Below are 13,219 nucleotides of genomic sequence, written 5' to 3'. Positions count from 1 at the left end.
GGTCTCTGGAGTTATTCGTGGGCACATCTTAGCTCTGCAATGAGATTATAAACCCCTGGAAGGCAAGAGAGGACTTGTTTCCTTTGTTCATCTTTGTATGCCACAGGACCTGCAGAGAAACTCATTATTACTCATTGTCTCCCAGGCGTACTGCACTCTTGGCATGTGGGAGGCTAGGGGGTGCTCCCCAACTCCCTGCAAGGTGAGTAAGTATGTATGTGTCACCAAAGGAGAGGACGAAGCTTTGAACAGTGACTTGCCTAAATTCACATCCCCACAGAGTAGAGACTGGAACCCACGTCTACTTAATTCCGCAACCTGGGCTCTTCCCTTCTAGCCACATCGCCCTCTTGGCAAGTAGCAATCAGATTACCTAATAATCATGCAGATGACACTAATAATAGCTACTTTCATCAAGAACCTTCTCAGAGCCAGGTCTTTGTTAGATGCTTTCTATGTATTATTATAATTAATCATCATTACAGCCTGAGAGCTTGGTAATATTATTATTCCTGTTTAGTTGATAAGAAAACTGAGACATGGGGAGGTTAATAAAATTGCCTGAATCTTATGCTTACAGTAAATGTGTGCTTCTAATCATTATTCTATATCAGTTTCAACATAAAACAATAAATACACACACACACACACACACACACACACAACCAGCCAACATGTTTTGAGCAACTATACTCTGCACCAGGCTCTGTGAATTTTCTAATTTTATCCTCATTACAAACTCTCAGGGCAAAGCAAGTGTACTGTGTAGTGCAACAATTGAAAGTAAAAATAGAGCTAAAACTACTGCCAACTGCTAATGTAAGACAAATCCGGGAAGTCCTCTGTGTTTGCATGGGCAATACCTCAGGTCCCAAACTATGGGGGCCCAGCAAAAATGAGGGCGTTATTAGAAATATAAGAGCGATTTCCACAGTAGAAAGATTTTAGTTTGAAAATAAGTGTTGTAAAAAATCCAGTACGAAACAGGCCTCCTTTGTTGTGAAAGTGTCCTCAATGAACTATGCCAGAAAATCAGCATTTACAGAGAAGACGAGCAGAAGCCTCTGACGTAGTTTCGATTTTCTATCAGAAATTACAGTCCTCCTAAGCTGAAGACAAATCTATGGGATAGATTCAGATGAATTAGATTATGATACGGTAACTTCAGAAGCCTAGAGAGCACTAGACAAAAAAAAAAAAAAACTGCCTCGGTTCTACTTCTGGCTTTTCCAGCTCTCTTGGTCACTTGTGCTGTCACCAAGTGTTTGTCTGTCTCCTTTGAGTTAGTTATAGGACTGATTTAGGCCAATGAAATATGACCAGCAGTGATGGTAAATTAAATCTTAATGGTAAAGTAAATTTAATTTAATTTAATCTTCCATGTTTTCAGGCAAAAGCATTAGAATCATGCTTGGTTTGCAATGCCCTTTCTTCTTCGGTTCATGAAGACAGATGATATTCTAGAAGACATTTTCTATCACTCTGTATCCCTAAGTAAACATGACACAGACTAGAGTACTTAGCTACCATAGTGGAAACATAGCATGGATGAGAAATAAATATGTCGTCTTAAGCCACAAAATGTTGTTGTTTGTTACTGCTGTACAGCTTAGCCCAACCGGATTGATATACGGACTAATAAGCTGGGTGACCTTCGTTCAGTCCTTTTACCAACCTGGGTATCAGCTTCCTTCCCTGCAAACCTAAGGGATTAGCCTAGAACAGAAAGATTTAATCTGGGGGCTCGTGGGTGGGCTTCCCGATGACAGTGAACCCTCAAATTATAGGTAATATTTTGTTTGCATGTATGCAGGCACGTGTGTATGTGTGTGCATGTGTGTGTATGTGTGGGAGAGAGAGAGAAAAAAATTCATGTTTTTTTCTGAAGAGAGAGTTCATAACTTTTTCAAATCTTAAGGAGGTCTACGTTACTCAAAATGAGATTAAGAACCTGAATTATCTCTAAAGCCATTTCTAGCTCCAGTGTGCTTTTTAGCATCTAGAGTAGGAAAAAAAAAATAGCTAATTAGGTTCTTCTCTGATCTGGTATTTCAGGACTTGCCTTGAGTCAGATTTTATGAAGGTTGTTTTCAAATAATTAAGTTTAAGAGTTCTGCTTAATAGGATTGCAAATATCAAAATCTCAGGAGGTATTCCTGAGTGGAAAGAAGGGATTGAGTGAAAAGAGAAATTCTTTCCAACCCGAAGAAGGAAATGTTCTTCAAAAACTGAAAATGAGGTCCCAGATCCCTTTCAGTGGGTGGAACAGAATGGGGCCCATAGGAAGATATGAAGAAAAAAAGGGTCATTCTACCAAAACTACATCCCTGAATATGAGTTGACACCAGAAAGGCCAGGGCGTGATGCTTTAGCAGAAGGTAATGTGCTGTCTTAAACATGGAGATGCCTGGGCAGCCTACACTAATAGGGAGAGCCTGAGCTTTATAGACGGACAAGCTGGGTTCAACATGCTCTTTGCTGAGCCACGTTTTCTCATCTATAAAATCAGGAGTAATACTCAGCTGTACCAGAGAGGGTCCCAGTGGCAAATACCTAGTAGATTCAAGCAGGGTAATTTTTTTTTTTTTAAGAAATATTTTATTTATTTATGTGACAGAGAGAGTGAGAGAGGGAACACAAGCAGGGGGAGTGGGAGAGGGAGAAGCAGGCTTCCTGGGGAGCAGGGAGCCTGATGCAGGGCTTGATCCCAGGACCCTGGAATCATGACCCGAGCCAAAGGCAGATGCTTAAAGACTGAGCCACCCAGGCGCCCCTCAAACAGACAGAGTAATTAAGGAGGGCCTAATGAGGATGATTTACAAAGATAAGTTCAGGGTTTGGAGAAATCAGCAAGGCATGCTGAAGCACTCTGGGAAGGGTTAAAGCAGGGGACCCTTTGTCACTCTGAAATCTGAAGGGACAAGGAGAGAGGACAGTTCCAATAAAAAGGAGAGCTTAGCTGTGGTTGATGTAGCTGTAGTTGTAGGAAAGGTCTACACAGCAGGAGTTGTGGCCTTCCAAGGGAGACACAGATGTGCTCATCCCTGGCCCAGCATGGAGGGAGCCTTCTCACCCTCCTAACTTTCTGTGGGAGCTCCCGATTGGCCAAGAAGAAACTAATGGGCAAGGAAGCCCATTGAGGTGGTCCATTGAGAATCTCCTGAGGGCAGAGAGAAAGGTCGAGAAAGAGAGAAGATACGGAAGGCAAATGAGCATTCCTGCTCTTGGGCCATTGTTAAGATTCAAAGACATAACATTTAGAAGCATAGGAAGTGTTGTATTAGCTATTATTTACTCTTTTTGAGAATCAATACCTCGCATACTTTGCTTAAACAAAGGATTCTGATAGGGTTATAAAGGGAGTGAGTCCACAGTCCCTGAGAGAGTGGGGAGAGGACACCTGGACAGAGATCCTGGCCTCAGAATGAAGCCTCTGTGCTTGGGGAGGTGGGATGGGGTCTGGAGAGCTGCTTCTGAGGGAATTGGTATATTTTGCCATAAGCACAGAGTCTCTGAGACTTCTACTCCCTAGAGTGCCAAGACACCAAGCCCTTCCGTGGCTCTTGGTGCTGAAGTCCCAAGAAGTTCCTGTCTTCCAGCTCCTTAGGAGATGCCTTTCTAATCAACGCGATCTACACTTGACTAAGCTTCATATGCATATACCAGGAGGTGTATTTCCTGACGTATACACAGATGCCACAATACGGACTTCCCATCCAAAATGCCAGCCTTGCAATGTTTGGACTGTGTGGCATGTAGTAGGAAGTCGTTATATGACATCACACTGAAACTTGTTCACTCACTAATAGGCATAGAGGTACTTAGCTCAAGGGTGATCTGCACAACATGGAGAGGCTTTGGTTTATCATTTTCTCACTATACTCTGCAAAGGCCACTTTTCCCAGAGAAAGAACACTGAACTATATCAGGCAATTGTAAGTTTTCTACCAAGAGTCCTAACCAGAAGAGAGGCAGCCCATGTTCTGATCTACTCAGCTTCCCCTCTTCCTTCTCCTTGGAGAAAATGCCTTTCCTCCATTGGGTAAATTCTGGGACGGACTGTGCACGTGGGACCTGAGCTTGACCAGGTCTGATTCTTTCCCCTAGAATGTGAAGTTTCAGGGGAGTGATCCAAGCTTGGGGGGAAAAAAATCACTGAAACTAATCAGTACCATTGGTGTACCCCCAAAAGACTGCTCATTTATTCCTGCCTTCTATAGATCTCCAAGTAAGCCCAGACTCCTATTCGCTTGTTTAGCATCTCCATTCATTCCCTAAGCTACCCTGTATCCTTTTACTGAGTTATTCTTTGGTTTTAGTTAGCTAGACTAGACCACATAGGTATGGTCCAAGTTTCAGGATAGATAAGAATGATGACTTGGATGAGGGTTTAGCTTGCTTTTACTTCTGTTTACCCCCCAAATGAGCCAATAAGCAGGAAAGGATACAGTTGAGTGAATGGGTCCTAGTTCCTCACAGAGGCATGGCTGGGGTTCAGAGGACAGAACAGCCCAGGTGAACTGAGAATTCTTTTATAATTTTAGACTAAAATAAGGACCAGGTCTTCATTCAAGAGTCTAACTATGGCCACATAAAAAAGCTTTGCTTCTCCACAGTGCTACAATTCTTTTTTTTTTTTTAAGATTTTATTTATTCATTTGACAGAGATCACAAGTAGGCAGAGAGGCAGACAGAGAGAGGAGGAAGCAGGCTCGCTGCTGAGCAGAGAGCCTGATGCGAGGCTTGATGCGGGGCTTGATCCCAGGACGCTGGGATCATGACCTGAGCCGAAGGCAGAGGCTTAACCCACTGAGCCACCCAGGCGCCCCAGTGCTACAATTCTTATAGGCTTCACATACCACATCATTGTTGGTCAAAACCCACCTCTGTTTCTTGTGACCAAGCATCTTGATACACACAGCTGGTGAATTCTAGTTCCTCCATATTTGCAGTCTGATTTCCTTTCTGGGTTATTACCTACTACTCCCTTGCATTACACGACAGGATTATTATGGAGAAAATACATTTATGGGACTCCTGGGTGGCTCAGTCAGTTAAGCTGTTGCCTTTAGCTTGGGTCATGATCCCAGGGTCATGGGATCAAGTCCCTTGTCAGTCTCCCTGCTCAGCAGGGAGTTTATTTCTTCCTCCCCCTTTCCCCCAACTCCTGCTCATGTGCTCTCTCTCAAATAAATAATTTTTTAAAAACCAGAAAATACATTTATGTACATTATCCCTAACCCTCTGAAAATATCACCAAGGTAGGTATGATTTTCCCATTTTAGAGATGAAGGAATGAATACTCAGGTAAGAGACCAAGGTTCTTTGCAGAACAGGAAGTCAAACCCTGGCCTCTTTGACTTCCGTGTCCACACTCCTGCCCTGTCCCATTCTGCTCAGTCTCTGATCCTGATCCTAATTATACTATCTTCTTGGATAAGTTACTAACTTTTCTTTGGCTCCCTTGTGAGTAAGCACATAATCACTTCTTTCCACAAGATTCCTTGGATGAGGTGGACAGCAAAGAGATGAGCATATTAGGTTAGTGAGAGTGTGGTTTCTGAGGGCTGGAACTAGGTATGCTTCTAATCTTTTTGCATCTTCAAATGGCTACATAAGGAAAAAAAAAAAAAAAGACAAACATTCTATCTTTGGTTTGGAACGGAAAATTCCCCTACCCACTCTAAGCCGGTGAAAAACCCTAGCTGTAGCCATATCTAGCCATCTTATCTCTCCAAGCACTTATGTATTTCCTTGTACATTTGCTCTTCCAGGCTTAGTTTGAAGGTCTCAGTGGCAGCTTCTGTTTCCAAATTATAGGCAGAACTTAGAGATAATGCAGGTTGGGTTTCAGACCACCATGGGAAAGTGCTGAACGAATTTTTTTGTTTCCCATTGCCCATCAAAATTATGTTTATAATTTACTGTAGTCTATTACGTGTGCAATAGGTCTTTAAAAATCTATATACCTGGGGCGCCTGGGTGGCTCAGTGGGTTAAAGCCTCTGCTTTCGGCTCAGGTCATGATCCTGGGGATCGAGCCCTGCATCGGGCTCTCTGCTCAGCAGGGAGCCTGCTTTCTCCTCTCTCTCTGCCTGCCTCTCTGCCTACTTGTGATCTCTGTCTGTCAAATAAATAAATAAAATCTTTAAAAAAAAAATGTATATACCTGAATTTAAAAATACTCTGTTGACCCAGAGACACGAAGTGAGCAAATACTGTTGGAGAAATGGATCCCATAGAATAAATAGCTGAAGGGACATCTGGGTGGCTCAGTGGGTTATCTCTGCCTTCGGCTCAGGTCATGATCCCAGGGTCCTGGGATCGAGCCCCGCATCGGGCTCTCTGCTCAGCAGGGAGCGTGCTTCCCCCTCTCTCTCTGCCTGCCTCTCTGTCTACTTGTGATCTCTGTCTGTCAAATAAATAAATAAAATCTTAAAAAAGAAGAAGAAGAAGAAGAAGAAATAGCTGGAAGCATGGTTGGCACAATCTTCAACTTGTAAAAAAACAAAAACAAAAAACCAAACAAACCGCCATCTCTGTGAAGTGTAATAAAACGAGGTATGCCTGCGTCCCCCAGATACCTCCTACATGGCCAGTAAGTTGCTGGATTGACCATCATGATTAGCCCAGGGTACTTAATGCTGGTTTAATCCCTCATCCTGAGCCCTCAAGGAGCCAGAAATTTGGGCGTAGGGGCTCTTTTGTCTTGCTTCCTGCCCCCTGGTGTATTCAGGTGGCCAGAGTGGAGCAGGAGGAAAACATGAGCTTCTGTGACCCGGAAGCCAAGCTGCAACCCAGAACCAGTCCTTCAGAGAAGAGAATCTTAAATCAAGCAACCCTGCAAGAGAAGCCCTTCCCCCACCACCTAAGTATTGGTTTTCATCTCAGACAAAGGAAATAATTGGATTTCTGCACTGAGCTCTGTGATCTACTGCTGCCAACTGCATGGCCTTAAAACTGTTAACTCCTTGTGGAACATTTTGCCTCCTTGGGAGGAAGAAAGAAAAAGGACACACACATCACGAAGGACCAAGGGAAAGGGAAACACTTGAGTGATGTAACATAAATTCCACTAACATGGTATCCATCTCCACCGTCTTGAAGTTATGGCCCCACATTAAGGGATAAAAGCCAGAGAACATGGAATCGAACAGATTTCCGCCTTCAGGAGCAAACCCATACGTTACCCAGCGACTGCAGAGAAGGATCTGGAACTCCACCACCACGAAGCCAGCCTCTCCACTTCCTCTGCCTACATTTGCTCGCCACTTAACGAGGCTTTAAATGTCCATGAGAGCTTCCTGAGTCAAGGTGAATCAAGCTTACTGCAGGAAAGGTAGGGGCTGAAAAAATGCCAGGGCAGGTAGAACACCACCTCTGCCCCTAGAAGCCTCCAATAGGGCACTCTGGATTCATCAATTAAAAGAGTTATAGGGAAGTAGAAAATAATGATCAAGAAATAGGGGTAAACAGAATGTATTCCTGTCCAGAAGACTGTGTAAGGACCCTCCCTCTCTGGGCACCTCCTCGCTGCTATTTGTAGTTTTCTTATATATGAGCACGAGGCTCAACAAAATGAACTCTTCTGTTAAACGATTTTTAAGACTCAGTCAGACATGAGGTTGATGCGAGAACTTCCCGTGACTAGTTACGGGAACACTCCAAATTTTATGACGTCTCCCCGATGCAATAGGCGCTCGGGCTCGCGGAGGCTGGGACTTCTCTCTCTCATGGGACTAACCCAGGCAATAACCAAACAAAAGTCAAAGCTGGAGCAAAATAACTACAGTTTTAAAAGCATCTTTGAGAGTCTCCCCAAACTTTTCTGCATATGCCTTCGAATTTAGAAACAGCATCTTTTCGCTTGTTTCCAACATTATTTTTCAACCACTTTCGGTTGAAACAATTGAGGTTAGCACCTCTGTTTGAACAGCTGCTCCCCATTAGCAGAGGAACTAGTCCTCTCTGCACCTGGGGGGATCCTGCAGCAACAGGCTCATATCTCCCTTTCCCTTCAGTCAGAATTAGCTGACCTTGGCCTTGCTCCCTTCTGCTTCCTTCTAACCTTCGGAAAGAGTTTTCAAAACAGATTTCCTTAGGGAGGTTTTCACAAGGAACATGGGTTTGCCTTGCCATCCTCTTGGAGTGTTAATATTTGAATTTAAGGAATTTTAGAGGAAGGGGCTTAGAAGTTGGAAAGTACCTTGGACGCCAGCCTGCAAGTGACTGTTCCATATTCCGTTAGTGAGCACCGGTCACCATTAGGGATTTTTCATAATCACTATGAAAAGAAAGAACCGCAAAAGTCGAATGTCAGCCAGGAAATAAGTAGGTTACATTTGGGCAGATGGTTAATATTAGGGGGAAGGACATCCAGATTCATGATTTTCTTTTTCCTTAACAGCAATATCAACAAAACAAGGCAACCCATTACGGGCATTTGAGGTGATGAACTCCTGGTGTTCATCTCTAGGCTTAGTGCGTGGCTAATTTCTATCGGTCAAGTACTGTTTATTGACCATTGCTGCGGGGCTAGATTGTTTATATGATGGGAGACATTTTCTGCTTCATGGGTTGTTTTATTCAAATGCTGGCTTCCACATTCATCAGGTTGCTAAAATTTTCTTGAGTCCAGCAAAGCGAATCATTGCACTTGGGTTTATGCTTTTTTTTTTTTTTTTTTCTCCAAAGCCAATTATTGTTTTTTAAAGGTCCCCTCTGGGTTATAACCATGAATAGTTAAATACTGTGTTAGGCTGATAGTATTCTTCTTACCCCAGTCTCCTAATCTGCTGGTTGGTGTAACAACTCACATCTGCCGCAGGACTGAAGAGTGGTTCCATGATATTCTTTGCTCTCTCTCCTCTTTGGGTATTCGGGATAGTGTAGAAAGTGGAGGCCTCACTATGTAGAAGGGAAGGGAAAAAGCAACCTTCCCTCCCCCTCTGCACTGACTTTCAAGCCTGACTCTTATTGAAAGGTATTTTCAATGCCATTTGTTTATTTAGATTTGCCAAGTGATAGACAATTTTCTCCCAAATGCTGCATTAATAAAAGGTTATCCGGGAGGCCAGGAAGCTTTAAACCACTCACTTAAATTCATTAGCCACCTCTATGGGCATGCCACAGAATTACATACAATGCAGTCCAATCCTAAAGACCCATAATCCATACCATCTCTTTCGGAAAAATGCAAACAGCACCTCTACGGCCACCCAGAGAAGCATTGCTTTTGGCGCAGTACATCCTTCAAATGGAGGCCGACATCTTTATCTGTGTTCAACTGAAGGGAGACAAACAAATCCCCATGTAACTGAAATCACTTACAGAGAGACACTGAGATTTAGGGGATTTAAATGGTAATTTTGTCTACTTTTGACTTCTGCCTTAGTGCCTTTGGAATCTCACCCCAAGTGACTTGCAACTTCACCGTACCCCTGCGCTGAATGCATTGTCTTCTGAGGCTAACGGGCTTTCCCACCGAGCTTCCCTCCTGCTCCCTGGGCACTACCATCTCCCTCATAACGAATGCTTGGACACTTGGAATCTTCCCTAACTTAACCTACTCCTTATCAACGATATGCAGTTTCGGAGCATGTGCTTCAATGCAAGAGACTGTACCAGACGTTGTGGGGATAAACAGAAATACGGAAAACAGTTCCCGACTTCAATAAGCTGACACAGCTCGGTGAGACCTGGGTGCAAATGGAAAGTTAATCAAGGAAATACAATGTAGGAGTAAAATGGTTATGGAAGTCACTCTGGGCAGCAAGGAAGACCTCAGGCAGCAACTCAGGTGAGCAGACGCAGCCCTGCGACCAAGATGGAAGCCAAAGGGGGAGCTTCCAAAGGAGGACAGGTAAGAACCAGTTCGAATCCAGGTAAGCAACAAAACCTCTGGATTTTGCCTTCATGCTCCATGTAGCCTGTCCTTCCTTTCAAGAGCATTTACTGCTCACATATTCCAGGTTTGGACTATACCACTAGCTACTTGATAGTACTTATAAAGCACCACTGTATGCCAGGAACTGTTCTACGTACTTCATACACGTGAATTATTTAATCCTCAAAGAACTTTATAAAGTAAATACTATTTTTATCCACACTCTACCGATGAGGGAAACAGAGGAATGGAGAGGTAAAGAGTCTTTCCTTAAGTTAAATGTCTAGTAAACTGAAGACCAGAATTCCACCCCAGTCCTACTTTTCCATCATATTGCCTCTGCATCATATAAAATACCAGATCTAGGGATACCTGGGTGGCACAGTCAGCTCAGCCTCTGGTTTTGGCACCAGTCATGATCTCATGGGTGGTGGGACTGAGCACCACTTCAGGCTCCCCGTTCAATGGCGGGGTCTCCTTGGGGTTCTCTCCCTCTGCCCCCTACTCTCTCTCTCTCAAATAAATCTAAAGTAAATAAATAAAAATTTATTTTAGAGAGAGAGAGAGTACATAGAAGAAGAGGAGAGGCAGAGGGAGAGGGAGAAAGCCAAGCAGACTCAATGCTGAGTGGGGAGCCTGACACAGGGCTCAATACCAGGACCTTGAGACCATGACCTGAACCAAAATCAAGAATTGGGCACTTAACCAACTGAGCCACCCAGGCACCCCAATAAATATTTTAAAGAATATCAGCTCTAACCTTGACAACACAACTCTCACCTGCCCTCTCCCACTTAAGAAAATGTTTAGAACACCCTTATTGCCTAAAAGAATCACTGTCATTAAGCTGGAAATGCAAGCGTTCAGCCTCTATAATGTCTTAGCCTATCTTTTTTCCTTATTTATTAACATATAATGTATTATTTGTTTCATGGGTACAGGTGTGTGAATCATCAGTCTTAGACTATTCACAGCACTCACCATAACACATACCCTCCCCAATAACCATCACCCAATGACTCTATCCCTTTCCCCTGCCCCAGCCCTGGAAGCCCTCAGTTTGTTTCCTGAGATTAAGAGTCTCTTATAGTCTGTCTCCCTCCCTGGTCGCATCTTGTTTCATTTTTCTCTCCCTTCCCCCAGTGAGTCCCCACCCTCCCTTTCAAATTCCTCATATCAGAGAGATCATAGGATAATTGTCTTTCTCTGATTGGCTTATTTCACTTAGCGTAGTACCCTCTAGTTCCATCCATGTTGTAGCAAATGGCAAGATTTCAGCTTTTTGGTGGCTGCATAGTATTCCATCGTGTATGTATATATTTCACACATCTAGGCTCTTTCCATAGTTTGGCTATTATTGTCTTAGCCTATCTTTCCAATGTGATTTTTCTCATACCTTCTGCAACAAGGACCCTCCACTTGAACGGGGCTGGTCTACTCATTGGCCTCTGGAGACACATTGCACATTTCTATCTTCAGGACCCACAATCAGATATGGCCTCCAGAGCCCTTCAGGTTGCACGTTGCTGGTGGAACTAACCAGGTACCTACTCTACCAATAGTCAGACCAGTGCAGATCCAAAAGCCTTACTTCCAAAAATGCAACCCAAGATTGAACTGTAGTTAGACCATGTTCCTCTTGATCCAAAGACCATACATTAGCAACTAAAATTACCAAGTATTGTTTCATTCTGAAATAAGAATTTCTGCCACTCTAGATCTCTCCTACACTGTAATTCTGCACATTTTTTTTAACCTGTTGCCAGATTTTACATACATTCCTTTTCAATTTTACCTTATAAATGTTTTTTTTTTTTTCCAACTTGGGAAGTTTTTTTTTTAACAAATTCTTTCCACCTCTGTATTAACATTGTCTTATCCACCAATCTAAAAAGTATACATTTACATAGTCATGTTGTTGATTTAAAAAGTCTTAATAGCATTTGGCCAAAGAAAGCAGGATTTTTTTTTTTTTCTGAATTGGCTTTTTTTTTTTTTTCTTTTTCTGAATTGGCTTTGATCCATTAAAATCAACATACTTTGGGTCCATTTGTTGGGTCAAATCTGAATCCATCTGAATTTTCTGATTCAGAAAATTCTGAATTTTCTGGTACAGTCTACACTTACTTATCTTGCCTAATTCTCATAGGAAACTTTATCAAAAGCTTTGCTGAGTCTTTACTTTATTCCATATAGACATATCCCTAATAATAGTCTAATAACTTTAAAACCTCAGTCACCTTATACGTGGGGATCACTGAGTCTTAGTCTATGTATACTTACTCTTGATGAATACCTACTCTTCTAAGTGCGTGCAAACTATCTGTTTAGGAACCCAATTCAAAATCTCACTAACAATTGATATCAAGTTTGTGTTTATTAGAATGCCTCTTATAAAACTGGAATATGTCCACCTCATCCTCTGGTAAATTTTCTTTTTGCAGTGTTTTTCCAAATCTGAGGCAGTGGTCTTTTATTAGTTTCCTATTGCTGCTGTAACAAATTACCATAGACTTACTGGCTTAAAGCAACACAGATGTGTTAGAGTCTGGAGTTCAGAAGTCTGAAATCAGTGTCACTGGCCTAAAATCAAGATATTGAGAGGGCTGCATTGCTTCTGGAGTGCCGGAGGCAGAAGCCATTCCCTGCTCCTTCCAGCTTTCAGAGGCCACCCACATTCTATGGCTCGTGGCCAGGAGCCAGCAATCACATCACTGACCTCTGTTTCCATGGTCACATCATCTGTTCCTTTTCTGGCTTTCCTGCCTCCCTCAGAAGGATCCTTGTGATTACATTTGGCCCACCCAGATAACCAGATAATCTTCCCATCTCAAGATCTTTAATCACACCAGCAAAGTCCTCTTTGCCATGGAAGGTAGTGTATTCACAGGTGTTAGGGACTGAATGTGGACATCTTTGGAGGAGGCCATTATTCTTCCTGCTACAAACCGCAAGATCATCAAATAAGCAAGTTGCTTTACTATCTTTAGATAGAATTCATTGGGCTTAATTACTGACATGCATTTTCATGGACGAATATTCTTGCAGTCCTCTTTATTCTCTTGAACCGCGGTTTTCCCTGACGTCCTAGGCTTTCCATGTTAAGAAAGCCTTTCCGTAAGAGGGAATAGGTCTGCAAAAATAGGAGTTAAGGGGTTCTGCTTTGTCTGTCATTTAACTTGACACCATCTTCCTCAAACAATGATCAACGATCTCTCTCTTCTTTGCTATATATATATATATAAAATAAAGGGCACCTGGGTGGCTCAGGCATTTGAGCGTCTGGCTTTCGGTTTCAGCTGAGCTCATGATCTCAGGGTTGTGGGACTGAGCC

The 13,219-nt window shown here is 42.9% G+C and overlaps 1 protein-coding gene across 2 annotated transcripts in view; it reads right to left on the bottom strand.

Annotated features, from left to right (window-relative positions):
• CFAP95 (cilia and flagella associated protein 95) overlaps positions 1 to 13,219 on the bottom strand; it is a 233,222-nt gene that overhangs the window by 45,699 nt on the left and 174,304 nt on the right. The window lies entirely within an intron of this gene.

Source organism: Mustela nivalis (assembly GCF_964662115.1).
Source record: "Mustela nivalis genome assembly, chromosome: 13".
In the NCBI taxonomy this organism is placed as follows: Eukaryota; Metazoa; Chordata; class Mammalia; order Carnivora; family Mustelidae; genus Mustela; species Mustela nivalis.
This window is presented reverse-complemented; position numbering and strand designations above follow the sequence as displayed.